This window comes from Tachypleus tridentatus, chromosome 7 (genome assembly GCF_004210375.1).
Source record: "Tachypleus tridentatus isolate NWPU-2018 chromosome 7, ASM421037v1, whole genome shotgun sequence".
Lineage (NCBI taxonomy): Eukaryota > Metazoa > Arthropoda > Merostomata > Xiphosura > Limulidae > Tachypleus > Tachypleus tridentatus.
The window spans coordinates 84,421,832-84,443,443 of record NC_134831.1 but is presented as its reverse complement, the minus strand read 5'-3'; the positions used below and the strand labels follow the sequence as shown (position 1 = coordinate 84,443,443).

General features: G+C 36.5%; 1 protein-coding gene across 1 annotated transcript in view; it reads right to left on the bottom strand.

The window, feature by feature from the left end:
- LOC143256078 (protein regulator of cytokinesis 1-like) overlaps positions 1-16,558 on the bottom strand; it is a 68,266-nt gene extending 51,708 nt beyond the window's left edge. Inside the window, exon 1 of the mRNA XM_076512751.1 lies at positions 16,457-16,558. The gene's annotated coding sequence lies outside the window, so the exon portion shown is untranslated. The remainder of the gene's footprint in view (positions 1-16,456) is intronic.
- Between the last annotated feature and the right edge of the window lie 5,054 nt (positions 16,559-21,612).

Here is a 21,612-nt window from a genome sequence, read left to right as displayed (position 1 = left end):
ACAAAGAAATGATATACAAAAATCTTTATCAGAAAACTTGTATCGAAAATAAAATATTGAAAAGTGTATTACCAAATAATCAACCAGTATTATTGATAAATCTTCTATATTGACAAGTTGTGTAAAATAACCTGTTTTACAGTAAATCTCCTTCCCTTATAATATCTGAAAAGAAACAAGTGTTTGTAGTTGTACTAGACCCATCTCAACCAACGTATGCAGTTGTACTAAACCTATTTCAACCAACGTATACAGTTGTACTATACCCATCTCAACCAACGTATGCAGTTGTACTAGATTATTTCAACCAACGTATGCAGTTGTACTAGACCCATCTCAACCAACGTATGCAGTTGTACTAGACCCATTCAACCAATGTCTTCAGTTGTACTGGACCTATTTCAACCAACATCCGCACTTATGCTGGGCCCATTTGAACCAACAATTTTTGTACCTTTAAGTCGATTTTGACAATTTAGTTAGGTCAATTAAACAAAATGCAGGTATTTTCCTATTTTGTCTTACATTTCTGTTTAGAGTTCTATCGTCACGAGAAGTTATTATTATTCCATTTCTCGGACAGTGTATCTTTAACTTTGTTTTAAAAGAAAGCTACGTGTGCCCATGGCATGATGGTTAGGGCGCTCGAATCGCAATCTGGGATTACGGATTCGAATCCCTTTCACCGAACATGCTCGTCTGTTCAGTTGTGGGAGCGCTACAACGTGACAGTCAGTCCCACTATTCGTTGGTAAAAGAGTAGCTCAATAATTGACGATGTGTGATACTGACTAGCTGTTTCCCCTCTAGTCTATATTTGATAAATTAGATACGATAAGCACGTGTATTCCTCGATTAGCTTTGCGTAAACTTCAAAAAACACAAAGCTACATTGAACTATCTTTTGTGCCCACTACGATGAATGGAACGCCGTAGTTTAGCTTTCCCAACGTAGCCATAGTTGCAACAAAACTATTTTCATTAGTTTTAGCAGCAGTAATTTTCTGATTAACTCCTATGGTCTTTCTTAGGTTTTATGATTATTGTTTTTCACGTTGCATAAATCTTTAGGTTTTTACCACGTCTGCCTATCATTTTTAGATTATTTCTTTTTTCTAATATAGAAGTCCAGACGAACGTGTTTTTATTTGTTTAACGTCATTGTTTAGTCATCACTTTTTAATGGTCATTCTTTTGGCTATCTTGAACGTTTTACATATTTAGAAATCATCATAAAATAATTTTTCATTTTGTATGCATCCTGAAAAATTAGGACTTACAACACTAAAATTATGGGTTCGATTCCCCTCGATGAACTCAGCAGATATATTTATAAAAATTAGGCCCGCCATGGCCAAGCGTGTTAAGGCGTGCGACTCGTAATCTGAGTCGCGCCAAACATGCTCGCCCTTTCAGCTGTGGGGGCGTTATAATGTGCGGTCAATCCCACTATTAGTTGGTAAAAGAGTAGCCCAAGAGTTGGCGGTGGGTGGTGATGAATAGCTGCTTTCCTTCTAGTCTTACACTGCTAAATTAGGGACGGCTAGCACAGATAGCGCAGATAGCCCTCGAGTAGCTTTGCGCGAAATTCAAAACAAACAAAACAATGAACATGACATGAAACGATAGCAGATCATCTCGAAACGCTTCAACAGCGGAAATAACACGAATCTTGACATAAAATGAACCAAAGAGTCGACACGAAAATAGATGCACGTGGTTAAAACAGCAGACGAGGTATTGAAAAGTTGGACATCAAGGACATATTTTACCTTGATAAAAGTTCAAGAAACTTTAAATATTGCTCATCGTCGAAGTTAGGAGAAGATTTATACATCAGAAGATATCTGAAGATGTTTGATCGTTTCAGGAAATTACACTTCAGAATAATTACCACGTAGGAAATCCGTGAATATTGTTAAGGATAAAACATTTTGAGCGAACTGATTCAATTACTATCCAAGAAGATAAAGGCTGATGTGTTGGCTGCTGTTAAAAATACTAAGTATCACGTAACAAATCAAACCCTAGGGATCTGTGAATGACGATGGCAAGGCTATTGCCAAAGCGAATTTTCTGAACTTTGTTTCCGTCTGAGAAATATAACAAGTACCGATCCGGCTGAAGTTTTGATTGGTAAATTTAAAGAAACGTTGCTGACACTTGAAAATTTACGACCTGAAAGTCGTTACAATGGAGACAAAACTAGAGGAAATAACGTGTTTCTTTTTCGTTTGTTTGTTTAATTTTGCTTATAGCTACTTGAGGACTAGCTGTGCTATCCATCCATAATTAAGAAGTGATAATTCATAGACTAGACGGAAGGAAGCTAATCACTACCACTAAACGTCAACATTTAGGCTACTCTTATACCAATGAATAGTAAGATCGACCGTCACATTATAGCACTCCCACCGCTGAAAGAACAAGCATATTTAGTGATGGGATTCGAGCTCGCGATTGGCAGATTGCAAGTTAATATCTATAACTACTCGGTCATGGCCAGAATCGAAAACAATCGTACATATCAAAGAGCTTATATTTGCACCATGCATCACACACTTCTTCAGTTAATAATTGTTGAATAAGTGACGTTCTCTGAATTAATTAAATAATAAAGTAAATAAAAACATTTCAGAAAGTGAGTTAATTTAGGGATATCACAGACACACAGTACACTAGATAACACCACAGACACACAGTGTACTAAATAATACCATAGGCACACAGTGTACTACATAATATCACACATTGTAGTACATAATATCACAGACACACACTGCACTACATAATATCACAGACACACAGTGTACTACATAATACCACAGACACACACTGTACTACATAATATCACAGGCACACAGTGTACTACATAATATCACAGACTCACACTGTACTACATAATACCACAGACACACAGTGTACTACATAATATCACAGACAGACAGACAGTGTACTACATAATACCACAGACACACAGTGTACTACATAATATCACACAGTGTACTACATAATATCACAGACACACATTGTACTACATAATATCACAGACATACGCTGTACTACATAATACCACAGACACACAGTGTACTACATAATATCACATACACACAGTGTACTACATAATACCACATACACACAGTGTACTACATAATACCACAGACACATAATGTACAACATAATACCACAGACACACAGTGTACTACATAATATCACAGGCACACAGTGTACTACATAATATCACATACACACAGTGTACTACATAATACCACAGGCACACAGTGTATTACATAATATCACAGACAATACCACAGACACATAATGTACAACATAATACCACAGACACACAGTGTACTACATAATATCACAGGCACACAGTGTACTACATGATATCACAGACACACAGTGTACTACATAATACCACAGACACACAGTGTACTACATAATATCACATACACACAGTGTACTACATAATACCACAGGCACACAGTGTATTACATAATATCACAGACACACAGTGTTCTACATAATACCACAGACACACAGTGTACTACATAATACCATAGGCAGACAGTGTACTACATAATATCACACAGTGTACTACATATTATCACAGACACACACTGCACTACATAATAGCATAGACACACAGTGTACTACATAATACCACAGACACACAGTGTACTACATATCACAGACACACAGTGTTCTACATAATACCACAGACACACAGTGTACTACATAATATCACATACACACAGTATACTACATAATACCACAGACACACAGTGTACAATATTATACCACAGACACACAGTGTACTACATAATATCACAGACACACAGTGTACTACATAATACCACAGACACATAGTGTACTACATAATATCACAGACACACAGTGTACTACATAATATCACAGACACACAGTGTACTACATAATATCACAGCACACAGTGTACAACATAATACCACAGACACACAGTGTACTACATAATATCACAGACTCACACTGTACTACATAATACCACAGACACACAGTCTACTACATAATACCACAGACACACAGTGTACTACATAATTCCACAGACACACAGTGTACTACATAATAGCACAGACACACAGTGTACTACATAATACCACAGACACACAGTGTACTACATATCACAGGCACACAGTGTATTACATAATATCACAGACACACAGTGTTCTACATAATACCACAGACACACAGTGTACAACATAATACCACAGACACATAGTGTACTACATAATATCACAGGCACACAGTGTACTACATAATATCACACAGTGTACTACATAATATCACAGACTCACACTGTACTACATAATACCACAGACACACAGTGTACTACATAATACCACAGACACACAGTGCACCTCATAATTCCACAGATACACAGTGCACCTCATAATTCCACAGACACACAGTGTGCTACATAATAGCACAGACACACAGTGTACTACATAATACCACAGACACACAGTGTACTACATAATACCACAGACACACAGTGCACCTCATAATTCCACAGATACACAGTGCACCTCATAATTCCACAGACACACAGTGTGCTACATAATAGCACAGACACACAGTGTACTACATAATAGCACAGACACACAGTGTACTACATAATACCACAGACACACAGTGTACTACATAATACCACAGACACACAGTGTACTACATAATATCACATACACACAGTGTACTACAGAATACCACATACACACAGTGTACTACATAATACCACAGACACACAGTGTACTACATAATACCACAGGCACATAGTGTACCAGAATGTTAACAGATAAAAACAGGATAAATTAAACTCAGTTGTGGTTGAATAGTTTTAAACATATATATTACTGCATGTTGATTTTGCCTGTACTATTATGCACACATAATATAAATGCCATCCCTACATTTATTTCCTATTGTGAACTTTTTTCTTTAACTAGTTGCTTGTTTTTTAAGATGTAGTGTTGCAACACACACAAAAAGGTTGTATTTATAGTCAAGTTCTAAATAGGGTCGGTTTTAAGGTATAATATTTATTGTTACTGGCTGGTAATTCCTGTTTGACTTTGTACTTTGTTTCTAATTAAAGAAACACAAAATGTTTGTAAGAAAGTTAACTTTACGGAGTAATGATAACACTATTTACTCTAGAATTATAATTAAAAAACAACAACTATTAATACTGGTTTTAAAAGTAGTCACTTCAGTTAAACTGATCGACGTGATTATTTTGGTTTTAAATTATCATGTAATAAAATGAAGCAGAAAGAACAAGAAATTCCTGCTTTTTTCTATGATATTTACAGACATTACCAGAACTTGTGACTCAGTCATTACGTAGAAGTGGTTATAAAAGGTAGCACTGTATAGTATTGTAAAGTTATGATGACCCATTGAGGAGATATTTAAAATACCACTTCGATTAACATTCGGAGCCACCCCTACATCGACAATGCTACCGCCCGTCTGATACGTATACATTTCTGTTTCAACTCCTTGTCGGGAAGTGCTGATACAACATTTTTTGCACTGAACAAGTAGCATACGATGGAAAAATATAACTAATCTTCGTATACTTAGGTTCTAGTTGAAGAAAATCTACGACACCATGGTATACACCCTGACACTAGCTGAGAGAGATATACGCACACCTTAGTGTTAACCTTAGTTCTACGAAATATTAACTAAGGAAGGTATATGGAACTCTGTTGTACAGCCTGACATTAAATGAGTGAGGTCTAGAACATTCTGGTCTTCATTGCAGAAGATAAAATGTTCACAGGAGTAAGGGGAAGAAAAAGGGAAAACAGTCGCTATGAAGATGCAGTTTTCAGTTGTGTGTGCGGGAAAAGAACGATTGTTTGTTTGTTTTTGAATTTCGCACAAAGCTACACGAGGGCTATCTGTGCTAGCCGTCCCTAATTTAGCAGTGTAAGACTAGAGGGAAGGCAGCTAATCATCATCACCCACCGCCAACTCTAGGGCTACCCTTTTACAAACGAATAGGGGGATTGACCGTTACATTATAACGCCCCCATGGCTGAAAGGGCGAGCATGTTTGGCGCGACGTGGATGCGAACCCGCGACCCTCAGATTACGAGTCGCACGCCTTAACACGCGTGGCCATGCCGGGCCATGTATAAGAACGATATGCAATTCTGTTATTCGATTCAAAGCCTAACAAACATTTGTGGCGGTGGGTGTTACTGACTCGTTGCCTTCACTCTGAAGGATGGCTATCTTTGAACCCTAGAGAGTATATCTACTGACCACGTAACATATATGTGTGTAGGGTGCCTTTCAGGTCGAACCAAGTACTGCGGTTTTAATAAAGTACAAAATACTATTTAATTTATTATATTTTTGTTCTATTTTTTCATGAATATTTAAAAGCTGTATTAAGTTTAGGGCGTTTGAAATAAATTACTTTTTGTCTGCGTTTTCTTCTTGAAAACATCTAGTACTGAACGGGAAATCAAATTTCTTAGATTATATCACTAAAGAAGAGAAGCTATTTATTTAAAGATGACTTTGTTATTATATTATTGTTTTTATAGGCTTGAACAATACTACTTTTATAAATTCTGAAATAAAAGTAAAAAACAACAAAACCATACAAAACAATATTAGAAAATGGAATTTAAAATGAAAAACTTCCACCCACTAATTAACTCACATCACACACACATATATATATGTATATATATATTCAATTTAAACTTATAAATAGTCTAAGTAAAAAACATTTCAGACACATATTTATATATTAACAAACTGGTTTGGAACAGACGTTCGGGCATTATTTTAAGATATTAAAAACTTTTATTTATAAATAACCTAGAAATTTCTGTTTTTGTTGTTTTTTATACAGTAGTAAGCACAATTAAAACAAGAAACAAACATATATTAGTAAATTAAGGTATATTATACCGTATCCTGACTTTTAGCACGATGAAACACACACACGCGTATATATATATATATAATATGACTGTTAGAGATGTAAAATTAGAATCGTTCAAGAAGTAGGCACAATGTTAGTGTAACAGAAAACTGTATAGGTAGTAGACCATATTTTAATGTGGGTTAAGGACACCGACAACTGAGAACAGCTTATCTGTTGTGATTATGACCGCTGAATTCAAGACAGAAACAGAAACATTCGATGAAAGTGTTATACACAAATCTAATCCACATTCAAAGACATACCTTGCTATCGAGCGAAAATTAGGGTGTCCCTCCAACCAAACAAATTCAGGTGTCTATGGAAAACAGAAGATATCATTACGTGTACGTATGGTTACATGCTTAACGTGAGTGTGAACAGGAAATTGTATTTTAAAACCTAATAGCCACGCCACATATAATTTGTTATAGCATTACTAAGCAAATGTTCGTGTGTTAACCATATAGTTCAAGAAATCATGTGCTTCTTGTTACGAGTTACAGTTTTATTCCAACAGTTTTATTTTTCGAAATTAAGCAAAAAGCTAAACAAAGGGCTGTCTGTGCTCTGCTCATCACAGGTATCGAAACCCGTTTTCTAGCGGTGTGATTACACAGACATGCCGCTGCGTCATTGGGTGGAGGGGGTGTTTCAGTACTCTTACTCTGATTGGAAGAGGGGTTCCTTTTGATATTACTTCAGTTTTCTATCATGACGTGGCCAAGCGTGTTAAGGCGTGCGACTCGCAATCTGAGGGTCGCGGGTTCGCATCCCCGTCGCGCCAAACATGCTCGCCCTTTCAGCCGTGGGGACGTTATAATGTGACGGTCAATCCCACTATTCGTTGGTAAAAGAGTAGCCCAAGAGTTGGCGGTGGGTGGTGATGACTAGCTGCCTTCCCTCTAGTCTTACACTACTAAATTAGGGACGGCTAGCACAAATAGCCTTCGAGTAGCTTTGTGCGAAATTCAAAAATAACAAATAACTATCATGACGTAAGTATGCTCTACGCATATTAAAAATTTAAGAGTTTCGAATAAAAACTAAATTTTATTAAATAATAATTTACACTTGCGTAAAAGATCTATTTATAGTTCAAAGCAATAGAACTTTGAAATTAAAAAGTTGTTTTGGTGTTAATAACGGACTTTGCATGATTCAGCTACGCAGATTTCGCAAATAATATTCATTTTTTTTCCTATCATGTAAAGAATTTTTTACAAATCGGAAATAAAAAAATATTACTTAGTTATTATTTCGTTTACCACAATGAACATTTTTATCATTATGTTTGTTAGCAAAAATATAAACAAACTGAAGAGAAGGGAAGCACATTGATGTTAAATAAATATGTGTACTCATTCATCCTGATTTTTTAAAATTTAAGTCGTAGACCAGTAACTACGTGTCGTGATCTTTCTTTTATGTGTTATATGTTGTGGTCTTTCTTTTATGTATTTACGTGTTGTGGTCTTTCTTTTATGTGTTACGTGTTGTGGTCTTTCTTTTATGTATTACGTTATTATTAAGGCTTATGAAAAGCTGTACGTAATGGCTTGTTTGTTTGTTTTCGAATTTCGCGCAAAGCTACACGAGAGCTATCTGCTCTAGCCGTCCCTAAATTTACAGTGTAAGAATAGTTGGAAGGCAGTTAGTCATTACCACCCACTACCAACTCTTGGGCTACTCTTTTACCAACGATTAGTGGAATTTACCGTCACATTATAACGCCCCCAAGGCTGAAAGGGCGAACATGTTTGGTGCGACGGTACGTAATGGAGAATAATGAATATCCTCAGAGAACAGGAATTACTGTAGAACATGTAAAAATTTCAAGACAATAAAACCATCGCAGGCCTCTGTAATTACTAATGAAGACAGACATGCCATAAAATATTGCATGTATTTCGGTGTATCTTAGGGCAAATTCCTGTTTTTAATAATTATTTATTGTATAAGATTTCAACATTGTATTGTTTTTAATTGTAAATAAACTATATTAGTCTCAAAGTAGGCTCCTCGTAATCAAATTCAAGAGAAATATATTTGTTATTATTTCCAGTTTCTTTTATCGGAACTCCACGATGAGAAAACATCTGATAGGTTTTGTTCTCCAGTGCCATAGTATTAAACTTTATAGTGCTGGAACCTTGCCAAAATTTCTCACACGTGTGATGTCACCATAAGGGTAAAGATCTCAAAGGTTTTGAATTCATTGTAAATAAATAAAATATATTCAACACTAATTATTTGAGACAATTTACATTAAAGCCACATTGGATATAAATAAAGTAGTAAGAAAAGACATGCAACTTGACCAGAATGACTAAAAAGCAATTGTGTACCGGATAAAAATCACTAACACTGAAAAAAGTTTAAATATCTTTCTAACTATACAATGATATTAATAACTTGACTTTTATAACACCTTGCACATTTCTCATCCTACTACGACAAATACCTAAGAAAAGGCGACCTCTGGTTAAGTGTTTGGATATGAAAGACACTTAATTTCAGGTGTAAATTTAATATTTTTTAACGTGTATTTTTAGTTTTTGGACTAAGCTCCAAGCTCAAGTACACACAGAAGTAATACCCCCTCCCTCGATGTTCTCTCGTGTCTGACTACGTGTGCAAAGTTCTCACAATTTGTGAAGACCTGTAATATAGTGTGTGTGTGTGTGTGTGTGTTTAGTGTATTTTCTTATAGCAAAGCCACAATGGCCTGTCTGTCGTGTCCGTCGAGAAGAATTGAACCTCTGGTTTTAGCGTTGTAAATCCGAAAACTTTGCGCTGTTCCAGCGGGAGACCTGTTAAAAATAGTATAATGATACTTTAATCGACGAACAATGATAACTGAGACTGGGCGTAGCCTAGCAGTTAGTGTGTCATGCTGTAGCTCGAATATATTAGAGTTTCGAACCTCGACAAGTTGCTGAACAACGACAACTCTGAGGTCGCTAACCATTTGGCTAAGAGAAACAGCGTAGGCGTCTGATGCTGGTGACAGGCGGCCTTATCTCTGGTTAGCACATTAAAGCCAGCGACGAATATGTCTAAAATGTGGGATCTCCCTGTCTGGCTCAGCTGTCGTATAAGGTTAAAAATAAATACTAATAGCAGTTGATCTTTTAATACAGAATGCATTAAGGCAACCAAGTTTTTCTTACTAGTGAGATGAGACTGTAGCTTCAACAACACCCACCACCAGAACTTATTTGATAAAATAAAGAGATTTAACTTTTACCATATTAACGGCCCCACAGCCCCAGAGTGTAGAGCATGATTACCCTCTCCCCCTCAGCTCAATGTCACAGCAGCACAGCAGCATGTCCATGAATTCACACCGTTACAAATCGTGTTTCGATATCCGTGGTTGGCAGAGCACAGATAGCCTATTGTGTAGCTTTGTAGTTAATTCTAAACAAACAAACAAATGATAATTTTGTAATAAATCGTGAACGACAGACCCGCAGACTCACACTGTGAGCTTTCCACTGGCATTGTCTAGCGTACAATACATACACCAGTTGTTTTGTTTTTGAATTTCGCGCAAAGCTACTCGAGGGCTATTTGCGCTAGCCGTCCCTAATTTTACAGTGTAAGACTAGAGGGAAGGCAACTACTCGTCACCACCCACCGCCAACTCTTGGGATACTCTTTTACCAACGAATAGTGGTGTTGATCGTCACATTATAACTACCCCACGGCTGAAAGGACGGTCATGTTTGGTGTAACGGGGATGCAAACCCGCGACCCTCAGATTACGAGTCGCACGCCTTAATCCACTTGGCGATGCCGGGCCGCCCACCAGTTTGTTTCATGAAACTTGTGAAATAACAAACACAAATTCAAACACTGACAACTCTGTTTTCTGAAAACTTTTATTCATATATTGTTATATCATTGACTGTCTTTCCTTTTCTAAGTAATCTTTGGATGTTTCATGGATTGTTGTTTCTGAATTAAGCATGGGCTATCTGTGTTCTGCCCATCACGGGTATCGAAACCCGGTTTTTAGCGTTGCAAGTCCGCAGACATACTCCTGAGCCACTGGGAGGCTGCTTCATGGAACGTCGTATTTATTATCTACTCTTATTCCAGATATTTCTAGTACTTGCTTGATCTCAATATCATACATTCTCTAGCTAACAATCAAATTAAACATATTATAACATTATATATATATATTCAGTTTATAACAATACTGGACAGTTCAAGACACAGATACAGTACACTTGATGACGTGTTCAGTTGCTTAGTGAACGATCACTGGAAGATGTGGACATTTGGACACAAAATATAAGTGAATTTTAGAACAGCCAAATGACAGCGAATTACATCATATTACGTATTCACAATATTTTTTTTTAGTTATTGAAAAGCTAATAATTGAAGCTTGTACTTTTCGTATAGATTTCTAGACATTGTACAAATTTTCTGGAAATTTCCTGGATACAAGATGCACAAAGAATAAATCGTATTTAGGACTGTTAAATGGGCACTTTCTAAGACCGAGAAAAAGAGACTATAGTGTTTAAAAACAATGTAACAACACTAAGAGATAGAACAATGGATTATCCTTTATCGGTGGGCCATGCGTGGACCATTAATTAGCGTGCTCGGATAATTAATCTAAAAATTGTGACAGTCAATTCTCACAATTCGTTAGGCAACCAACCCACTTGTAAGTGGTAGTTGCTGTTGATTATTTGTCTTATCTCTTATCTATCAGTTCAGTAGTAGGATCAGCTATGCGCAGAAGTCCTTGTGTAGCTTTGTGGAAAAATTCTGAAACGTTTGTTGTTCGGGTTTCTATCAAAAGGATTGTCATGGAGCACGTGACTTTCTTTGACTGGAACATTAATTTCGCTTTTTTCGTTAATCTAGTGAAATACAGTTTTTTGTTACTTTGTTTTGAACATTGTATCTTGTATCTATAATATAAATTTATATATTTTTGTATTGTTGGAATACAATATCCGACCTGTATAAAAGCCAGTGTGTGTCACGTCACAGTTGATTTTCCAAGATGGAAGGAATCATAAAAGCCAAAATGCGTTTATCCAGATAGAATAGTTCAATTACTGCCTGCCCATTACGACGGTGGTGCAAGGGGGCCGTAATGAGGGGAGGTGCCATGAAACCCTTTAAGACGTATTGTGGGATCACTAGCCTAGGGCCAAGTGATCTGATCACGACAGTAAAAAATATTGATTTGATTTTAAACTTAAATTGTTTTTTAAATTAACCTGTTTTTTACACCAGTTGTTATTCTAACTGATTTTTACCACAAATTATGCAGCAAAAACGTCTTCTGTTTGTTGCTATCAATACTTCGACGCTTCTTTTACTGGTAATCCTCAACAATATATATTGTCGTTTAGCAATAAAACTATAATGTGCTATTATAGAGTGTTTAACTATTATGGGATGTTATACAGTAATGTCTAATTGTTAAGGAACGTTATAAAGCTATGTTTAAAACTGTTACACAGTTGTTTTACACCATTATGCGACGTCTCAACTGCACTTTTCTGCCGTTTTGTTGATAAAACTTGATTTTGCAATAATATTTATTTACTTCAGTTAGTTATAGAATGTGAGATTGGGGGTATAATATAGAGTGAGGGGTAGAAGAATTTGCCCCATTATTCTTATATATAATATATATGTTAAACACAGTACAAACTTCGTGTCAGAGCAGTGCTGGATGTACAAAAAAAAAGATCTTTTTTTTTTGAATTTCGCGGAAAGGCTACACGATGGCTTTCTGCGCTAGCTTTTCCTAATTTAGCAGTGTATGGCTAGAGGGAAAGCAGCTAGCCATCACCACCAACCGCCAACTCTAGGGCTATTCTCTTACCAACGAATAGTGGGATTGACTGTTACATTATAACGCACCCACGGCTGAAAGGGCGAGTACAAAAAAAACAGTTTTGTATGACGAACGAGTTAATTAAAAAATAATTAAATGCCTAATTTGAAGCTTAATTTTACAACATCTCTTAGTGGGGAGACAGGGAAGGAGAGGAGGTTCCCCTACCCCCAATATTCTACCTCAGCGTGCTCGTATAATCTGATTACCTCGCTATTCCACGTCGCACGTCGTTAGCACTGGGTTAAAGTATTAACTTATATTTCATTAACTGTTTGAAGATTTCGTAATGTATTTCAACAATGCGATTAGCAATAAATGGCAGATAGTTCTGAACCCGGTCCTCTCTTTGAATAAATTGTTAACTCGGAGCTATTATTAGCTTATTGATCGATACGTCGTTATGGCTGTGATGTTTTGAGTTCTCAGACGTTTATATGGTACTTACAGTACTCATATCTTTATATAAAAGCTTTTTTGTTTCTGTAAAGCTTCCAGTGGCATAGCGGACTTACAACGTTAGAAACCGGGTTTCGATACCATTGGTGAGGGCAGAGCACAGTTAGGTCATTGTATAGCTTTGTGCTTAAATTCAAAGAAACAAACAATTTTAGTGTCGGTAAATAATTTAATTATTTGTTTGCTTCAAGATTTTCGCGCAAAATTATGTAAAGAGCTGTCTGGGCATTTCATACAGTCAACCGTAATTTGTAACTAGAATACTTGTGTTATAACCAAATGCAGCCACTGAGAACTCTTGTCTGACAGAATGGTGGGATTTGATTGTCACTATTATTGTGCTCTTACGGCCTCAAACTGCGAAGAACACATTTTTTGGGACAACGGGACTCGAGCTGTGAATCCTCACTTACCACTAGGATACGACCCACACAGATCATTCAAGAGAGTGTTCTTGAGTGAGAAATATTCTATAACGGCGATGCGTGATAGCAGAAATAACAAACAGGTTAAAATATTTTTATGTCAACAGTTCATGACAGAATTCACCTGTTCAGTGTGAACCAGCTGTCCCCCAGTGGCACAGCAGTATGTCTGTGGGCTTTCAACGCAAGAAACCGGGTTTCGATAGCCGTGGTGGGCAGAGCACAGACACCCAATTGCATAGCTTTGTGCTTAACTACAAACAAATAAGTCTTGAACCAGCTTCATCAGTTTAATCACAAGTAATAGTCAGTAGATGTTTTATAATTACCTTGTCAGGACGTTTCAGCTCTCAATTCTTGCTATTCGCTAGCGTGCCTAGACTCTGATTTTAAGGATTCATGGTTCGCGGCCCGTTGTTGCTAAAATTGTGTGCCCTGTAAAAGTTCCCCATACTTTTGTTATCTAAGCCCCTTGAATAAATCATGGTTTCTCACTAGACACACTCCTTTTTCAAATTCACCATTGACTCCCCCCTAATCGTTCGTCCCTCACCCCTGGTGAATGCTCCCCACAGTTTGGAAGAAGCTGAATCAGATATAACATACGTTTCGAAGCAATCGATTCAAAATTAGGGATGGTTATTATAATGTAGTTAGACGGTGGCTAGCTTTAAACAAAGTTACTTTCAATACTGCTTAACTAAACCTAAATGTTAAATCCACTGACCAAGATTTACGATAATAAACAAGTGTGCCATAGAAATGAACACACCTCCTAAGTAGGTCAAAATATCAAGCTAATGATTCACTCTCATTACAGCAATCAGTTCTCACGTCGAACCGTTAATACAGCACTTCCTTAAGTTAAAAATACGACAGTAAGACGCACGTGCTGAGAAGTGGTATTTGAAATACTGTAAGTACAATTTTGATGGAAGTGATGTGCTAGAGCTAATCATAGAACTTCTTCATGGGAGTTCAGCATTAACTTACTTTCGAAACATTTTCATGCGTCATTTCGTTAAGACTACTTTGGATAATTTAACCACACACTTGTTTGCAAATGCAATTCAAGTAAACGGAATTATTTAATTACCAAGAAATTAATCCATGGAACACGTCTTTCAGTGGAAACATTTGGCAACTTATAACTGGGCTATGTTATTTTTACTTGTACTCTCCACACTTTTAAATATCTAATTATAGATAAAATTAAAAAAATAAAGAAAATGAAAATGAGGCTCCTTACTTTCGTTCCTTCGTAAATCCTTATTAGTTAGGCTTAGCGATATCTAAAAATAGTATTGTTAATACTCGCATATTTCACACATAGTTTACACTACAATATTGTGTTTTCGAATTACAAACTCATAAAACATGATCCCATTTTTTGGCGAATATATCAAATACAATATATAATGAAACAACTTATTAATAATTGTTTTATTTTCAAGAATTTTTAAGACTGTCCTCTCTGTAGTCTGAACAGTGGCGGATTTAAAGTTGTGAGGTTCCAGGGGTCAATAATTTTTGTGAATCCTACATCCTATCTAATTTTACATAGAGTAAAAGTATCAATGGGCTCCCGTTAAGACCATGTACCCCCTCTAAATCCCACCTAAATATGCCACTGAGACTGATGGCGATGGAAATTAGATGTGAATTGTCAACCATGGTATTAAACAAAATCAAACTAAAACTATCAGTTCTAAATTAATTTTTAAATAGTTTTGTATTAATAATATTGTTTGTGTGGTTTTAACGTAAAATTACATAATAATCTATTTGTGCTCTGTCCATCTCGGTACACAGAGCCCTATATTTCAGCGCTTTAAGTTCGTACACTTACTTCTGATCCACAGGAAGGTATATTAAAATTGAAATATTTAATATATGTCAGTTTTCATAATGGGAATAAGATACTTATTTTCTTTTTTTAGGGGGGGGCTTACATTAATGAGCTTTATCGTACAGCAAAAACCAACATATAAAAAGTAATTATCCGTTCGGTGTAGCACGTGAAAGATGAATTATTATCAAACTAAGCTTCTTAAGACAAGTCAAGAACACGCGCTTAGGCTCACCACAGAGAAATCGACATGTCTGTCTGCATGAGGAAGAAATAAAACAGGGTGCTGAGGACAAACGAGAAGCAGTTGATGCTTTACAAGGTGACCTTGCTATACAGTGCAAAGTGTGTTCTGCTTCGACCAAATCACCTAATCAAAACTTATTTGTAGCTTCATTTAAATATAAAAACATACCAGATAATGAGCACATTTTCAGTTTTACTTTCTTATTACTGATAGAAGTGTCTGTAGTATGTAGCTTCTACAGGGTATTCGGAAAGTCACTGTGCAGTTTTGTCTGTTAATAAACATATAAGTGCACAGTGACTTTCCGAACACCCTGCAGTACTTATTAAAATAAGAATTACGACATTTGGAACCACACTGGATGCGTTATTACAGTTTTAATTTTATTTTGGGCAAGTATAATGTATTAATTCTGTGATAACCTAAAATTAATGATACAAATTAATTAAAAACAAATTCATTAATCTAAACTTAGAAGTTTTTTTTTTAGTTAAATGCCGCTCAAAATAAAATACAAATAAATAATGCTCTATTTTGCAGATACTAGCTGTACATCTGAAGCTATGTATTAATAAAAAATATATGTATATTGTTAATTTATATTTACCGAATTGAAGAACTCTGCTAAAGCTCCGGAGGGATGCCCCCCCCTTCCAGTGACACAGCGGCACATGTCTACGGACTTACAACTCAAGAAATTGGGTTTCAACACCAGTGGTGGGCAGAGCACAGATAGCTCATTGTATGACTTTGTGCTTAACTTCAAACGAAGAAACGAATATAGGTGGCGTTGTAGTTCTTTCGTGCCTTTTCTTGTTTTGTGCACTATGTTGGCTTGTTAAAAACAAATAAACAACAACAACATAAAGTTGTGGCAGAGGTTGGCTTACAAAATATATTTACTTGTTTGCAGATTTTTTTCCATATTTTTTAATTAAACGTTCAGATGGATAAAATACTATAAAACTATTTACAATTATTATATTATTATTAATCTAACGATGTCAGTACAGACACAAACGTGACGATTTTTTTAGCTTTCCTTTTTTAAATGTTTTATTAATTAAACAGTTAGATATGCATATTATTTGGAGCATTTCGCGAATCTTTATGTAACAAGCAAACTTATTGGAAGGTTAAGTAAAACAGCTTATAAAGTTCATGCAAACATAAGTATATAAATTAAAGACACTGAGGATCCCTCAGCCCGTCCTATCCACCATACTAAATTCGAAAATAAAAACTGATTCAGATATATATCACACCTTCCCTTAAACTCACTTAACTGTGGTTAGACATGGCCAGGTCATTAAGATGCTAGACTTATAATCTCATGGTCGCGGGTTCAAATCCCCCTCACACCAAACATACTCGCTCTTTCAACCGTGGGGCGTTATAATGTGACGGTCAATCCCACTATACGTTGGTAAAAGAATAACCCAAGAGTTGGCGGTGGGTGGTGATTACAAGTTGCCTTCTCTCTGGTCTTACACTGCAAAATTAGGGATGGCGAGCGCAGATAGCCCTCGTGTAGTTTTGCGCGAAATTAAAAAACAAACACTTAACTGTAACTCTCACATGTGAAGGCAATACATTTCAAAGGCTCACCACCCTGCTTTGAAAAATAAAGCTGTTTAGCTGAAAATGATTCCTACCATGCCAAAATGTGTATTTTTGTCCCCTAGTTTTACTATTTTCAATGTAAGGCCCCCCCCCAAAAAAAAAACAACAACAACCAACAACAAACAACAGCAACTGAAAACGATGACACATCTCCGCTATAAATTCCCTTAACAATCTTAAACACCTAAGTCCGGCATGAACAGGCGGTTAGGACGTTCGACTCATAATTTGAGGGTCGCGAGTTCGAATTCCCGTTACACCAAACATGGTCGCCCTTTCAGCCGTAGAGGTGTTCTAATGTGACGGTTAATCCAACTATTTGTTGGTAAAAGAGTAGCCAAAGAGTTGGCGCTAAGTGGTTATGACTAGCTGCCTTCACTCTAGTCTTTCACTGCTAAATTAGGGACGGTAGTGCACGTAGCTTTCGAATAGCTTTGCACGAAATCAAAACAAATAAACAAACATCTTAAACACCTCTAATCACACCTCTTTTAACTCTTCTTATTTTCGAGAGAAAACAGTTTGTTGTCATATGGAAACCTTTCCATTTGAGGTAGAATTCTAGTAGTCTTCCTACAAAGTTTTTCCAACAGTTCAAAGTTATTCCTAAGGTAAAAAGTCCACAACTGAACACGAAACTCCTAATGTGGCATAAGCCCATAACCTTCACAATGAAACGATATCTTCTTTAGACTTTTATTTAATATTTCTGAAGATAAAACCTAAAACCTTGTTTCCTTTATCGCTTATGCTTTAGCATATTGATCCAGTTTGTCAGCTCCGAAATCGAAAACCCCACCTACTATAGGGCCGCCCCTCAGTGGTTCTGCGGACTTACAACGCTAAAATCCGGGTTTCGATACCCGTGGTGGGCAGAGCACAGATAGCCCACTGTGTAGCTTTGTGCTTAATTCAAAACAACAACAACTAGAGAGCCAGCGTATGCCACAATAATGTTTGCTTTAAAACTTTCAGTGATGATGTAACCTGTGCTCTCTAGTTTTAATTTTAATAGCAGATACAAACTCAATTTAACTGTTACGTTTCTGACGACTAATCATTTGTTGCTGTTTTTTTCTGTCCTTGTCTCTTCGTGAAATAAAATTTAAACATTTTTTTCAATGGCATCTCTTACTCAAACTCTACTACATTCCAACTCATATTTATTAATATAACTGCTTCCTAGCTTTCGTAACGTGGCATCTTGCCTTTGAGACGTCTGACATGGTCAGGTAGTAAGGGTGCTTACTCGTAACATGTAGAATGTGGATTCGAATCCCCATTCCACCAAACATACTCGCTCTTTCAGTCTCGGGTCAGTTAACGTAATGGTGACTCCAACCATTCGTTGATAAAATAATAGCCATAGAATTGGCGGTGGGTGGTAATGACTAGCTGTTTTCCGTCTAGTTTTTCACTGCTAAATTAGGGACGGTCAGTGCAAATAGCTTTTGCGTAGCATTGAGCGAAATTCAAACCAACCAATCCAAACGTTGTTTGTTCATGTCATCTACCTCACCCAATCCCAGATTAAGGCATGGACTTACTGAGCTGAAGTCCAAGGTCTGAAGCTATGACTGAAAATGTATTGTACATTTGTTGTCATGTTACTTATTTTATGATGGCTTGGGTCCTTTATAAGTTGAAAAGCCTGGGGTTAATAATACCTTTAATCCGGCCATGACCCACCCTCAGGTCACAGTTTCGTTTTTATTCCGCAGTAATAACCATCAATTAGTTTTGTAAATATGTGGATTATTTACCAAGGAGTAATGTGTCCAACAATCAGTCCTAAAATAGACAAGTAGAATGAATACGTCATATTGGTTTGTCATCTAGTGGTACAGCGGGTAGTCTGAGGAATTACAACACTAGAAACTAGCTTTGTGTTTAATTTCAAACAAAAAAAAACAAACCCATTGGTTTATTGAGCGTGTTCTAGTTACGTGTCCACTTATGTTAAAAACTCTTCAAGGGTGGCGGAAATTTTGGCTTCTATTGGTATATATAGAATCAAAGGTTAAATAAATAAAAAGAAAAATACATTTTTGTTTCAATTATTGTAATTTAAATGAAGAAAATTGGTTTGATTTGTTTTGAATTTCATGATTTTGTTTGTTTGTTTTGGAATTTCGCACAAAGCTACTCGAGGGCTATCTGTGCTAGCCGTCCCTAATTTAGCAGTGTAAGACTAGAAGGAAGACAATTTAATTAATCGTCACTACCCACCACCAATTATTGGACTACTCATTTAGTATGAGATTGATCATTCCATAATAATGTCCTCACGGCTGAAATGGTGAGCATGTTTGGAGTGATAAGTATTGGAACGAACCCGTGACTCTCGGATTTCGAGTCGAGCGCCTTAAGTGAAGAAAAACTAATTTTTGAGCATCAGAAGGAGAAATCTTTAGGGGTATAGCTCCCTTCAGATTTTGTTCATGTATTTATGGTACTAAACTTACCTTAAACGGACTTTTGTTTCAGTGGAAAAGGGATACGTCAGTCATTGTGTACAACGTTCACTACGTTTGAGAGTAATTTATTACATACACCCTATTCGTTTACGAAACGATCTCTGTAAAACAGGACGTATTTGTAGTTAAGGTTTAATTTGGTTGTTTTTAAGTGTAAAGTTACGCAATAAGCTATCTGTACTCTGCTAACCATGGTTATTGAAATCCGATTTTTAGTATTGTAAGTCTGATGACGTACCACTTAGAACATTAGAATGTTTGAGGTTATGGGGCTAATGTTCTAAGCCAAAATTGTTGACAATTTGCGAGAGTTATTTTTTTTTATATCCGTATCCCTCTCTACCCCCAGTAACACAACGGTAATTATGTGGACTTATAACGCTAAAAACAGAGTTTCGACACCTGAAATGGGCACGGTATAGATAGATAATGGAGATAACTTTGTGTTTGAGTACAAAAGAACAAACACACTACATCCTCTTACTTATCTCCACACACAGATCTGTCCAACAAGTATGAACATAAATCATCTGACATGGAACACTGAGTTTTAGCGAGTGGAAATATTTCCGAGTCAAAGAACACGTAATTTTTGTTTCTTGGCTTAAACTTTCATTCTGTATTTGACCAAGCTTAGTAGATATCTTAAAAACTAATCAAATAGAGGGACCATAGAACCACAATGTGATTTTTTATTTATTACCGTAATAATTTCGGATTGTCATATTACTGTCATTCAAAATTTATTTCGCGTAAATTCATAATTTGCTTTTGCGATATTTAACTTTTAGAAATAAAAGTGTCACAGAAATCTTCCAAAATCCACTAACAGGAAAGAGATTCAATCTTCATCAAACACAATCTCTCTCTTACAATAAGGTTACGTGCCAGAAAGTAACAGATAATGATAGTTTACCAGACCTAATCGAGAACAGCCAGACAGCTGAGAGACAAATGCTTACTTTGTTGCGATCGAATTACCTGGACGAAATATCCGTCCTATGAGAATACGAGTTGATCTTGGGCTAATTATTTGGTTCTAGTAACTTTTGCTTTTATTTTTTCTCGTGTGGAATTTTTCAGTCAGAAACTGCTGATTTCCAAAAAAGTATAAAATAGGCGGATCATTAATAATTGTAGGCTGGTTCAAGAAATAAAGAGAATGATTATGATTGGATAATTTAACTGAGTTTTCCTAGTGTGTGAAATAATAAGACTGGGGAAGTTGGTAAAAAGAAAGCAATCTTTTTTCTTCAAAGAGAAAACGAAGCACGCGTATCTGTACACACGGAAAGGAAGCCGCTCCTACTAGTATGCGAGTTTTGTTTGTTTGTTTCAAATTTCGCGCAATGCTACTTGAGGGCTATCTGCGCTAGTCGTCCCTAATTTAACAGTGTAAGACTAGAGGGAAGGCAGCTAGTCATCACTATCCACCGCCAACTCATGGGCTACTCTTTTACCAACGAATAGTGGGACTGACCGTCACATAATAACGCCCCCACGGCTGAAAGGGCGACGAGTTTAGTCAGATCCTTTACGTTCGGGATTCATCTCTTGAAGTTCGTCTCCACGCGACGATCTCCTGGTAGGAGTAAACCAAGAAAACGTGCCTCAATTCAACAGGTAAACTCGGTTTCTTTGTTTGGTTGACAATGTCTAATAT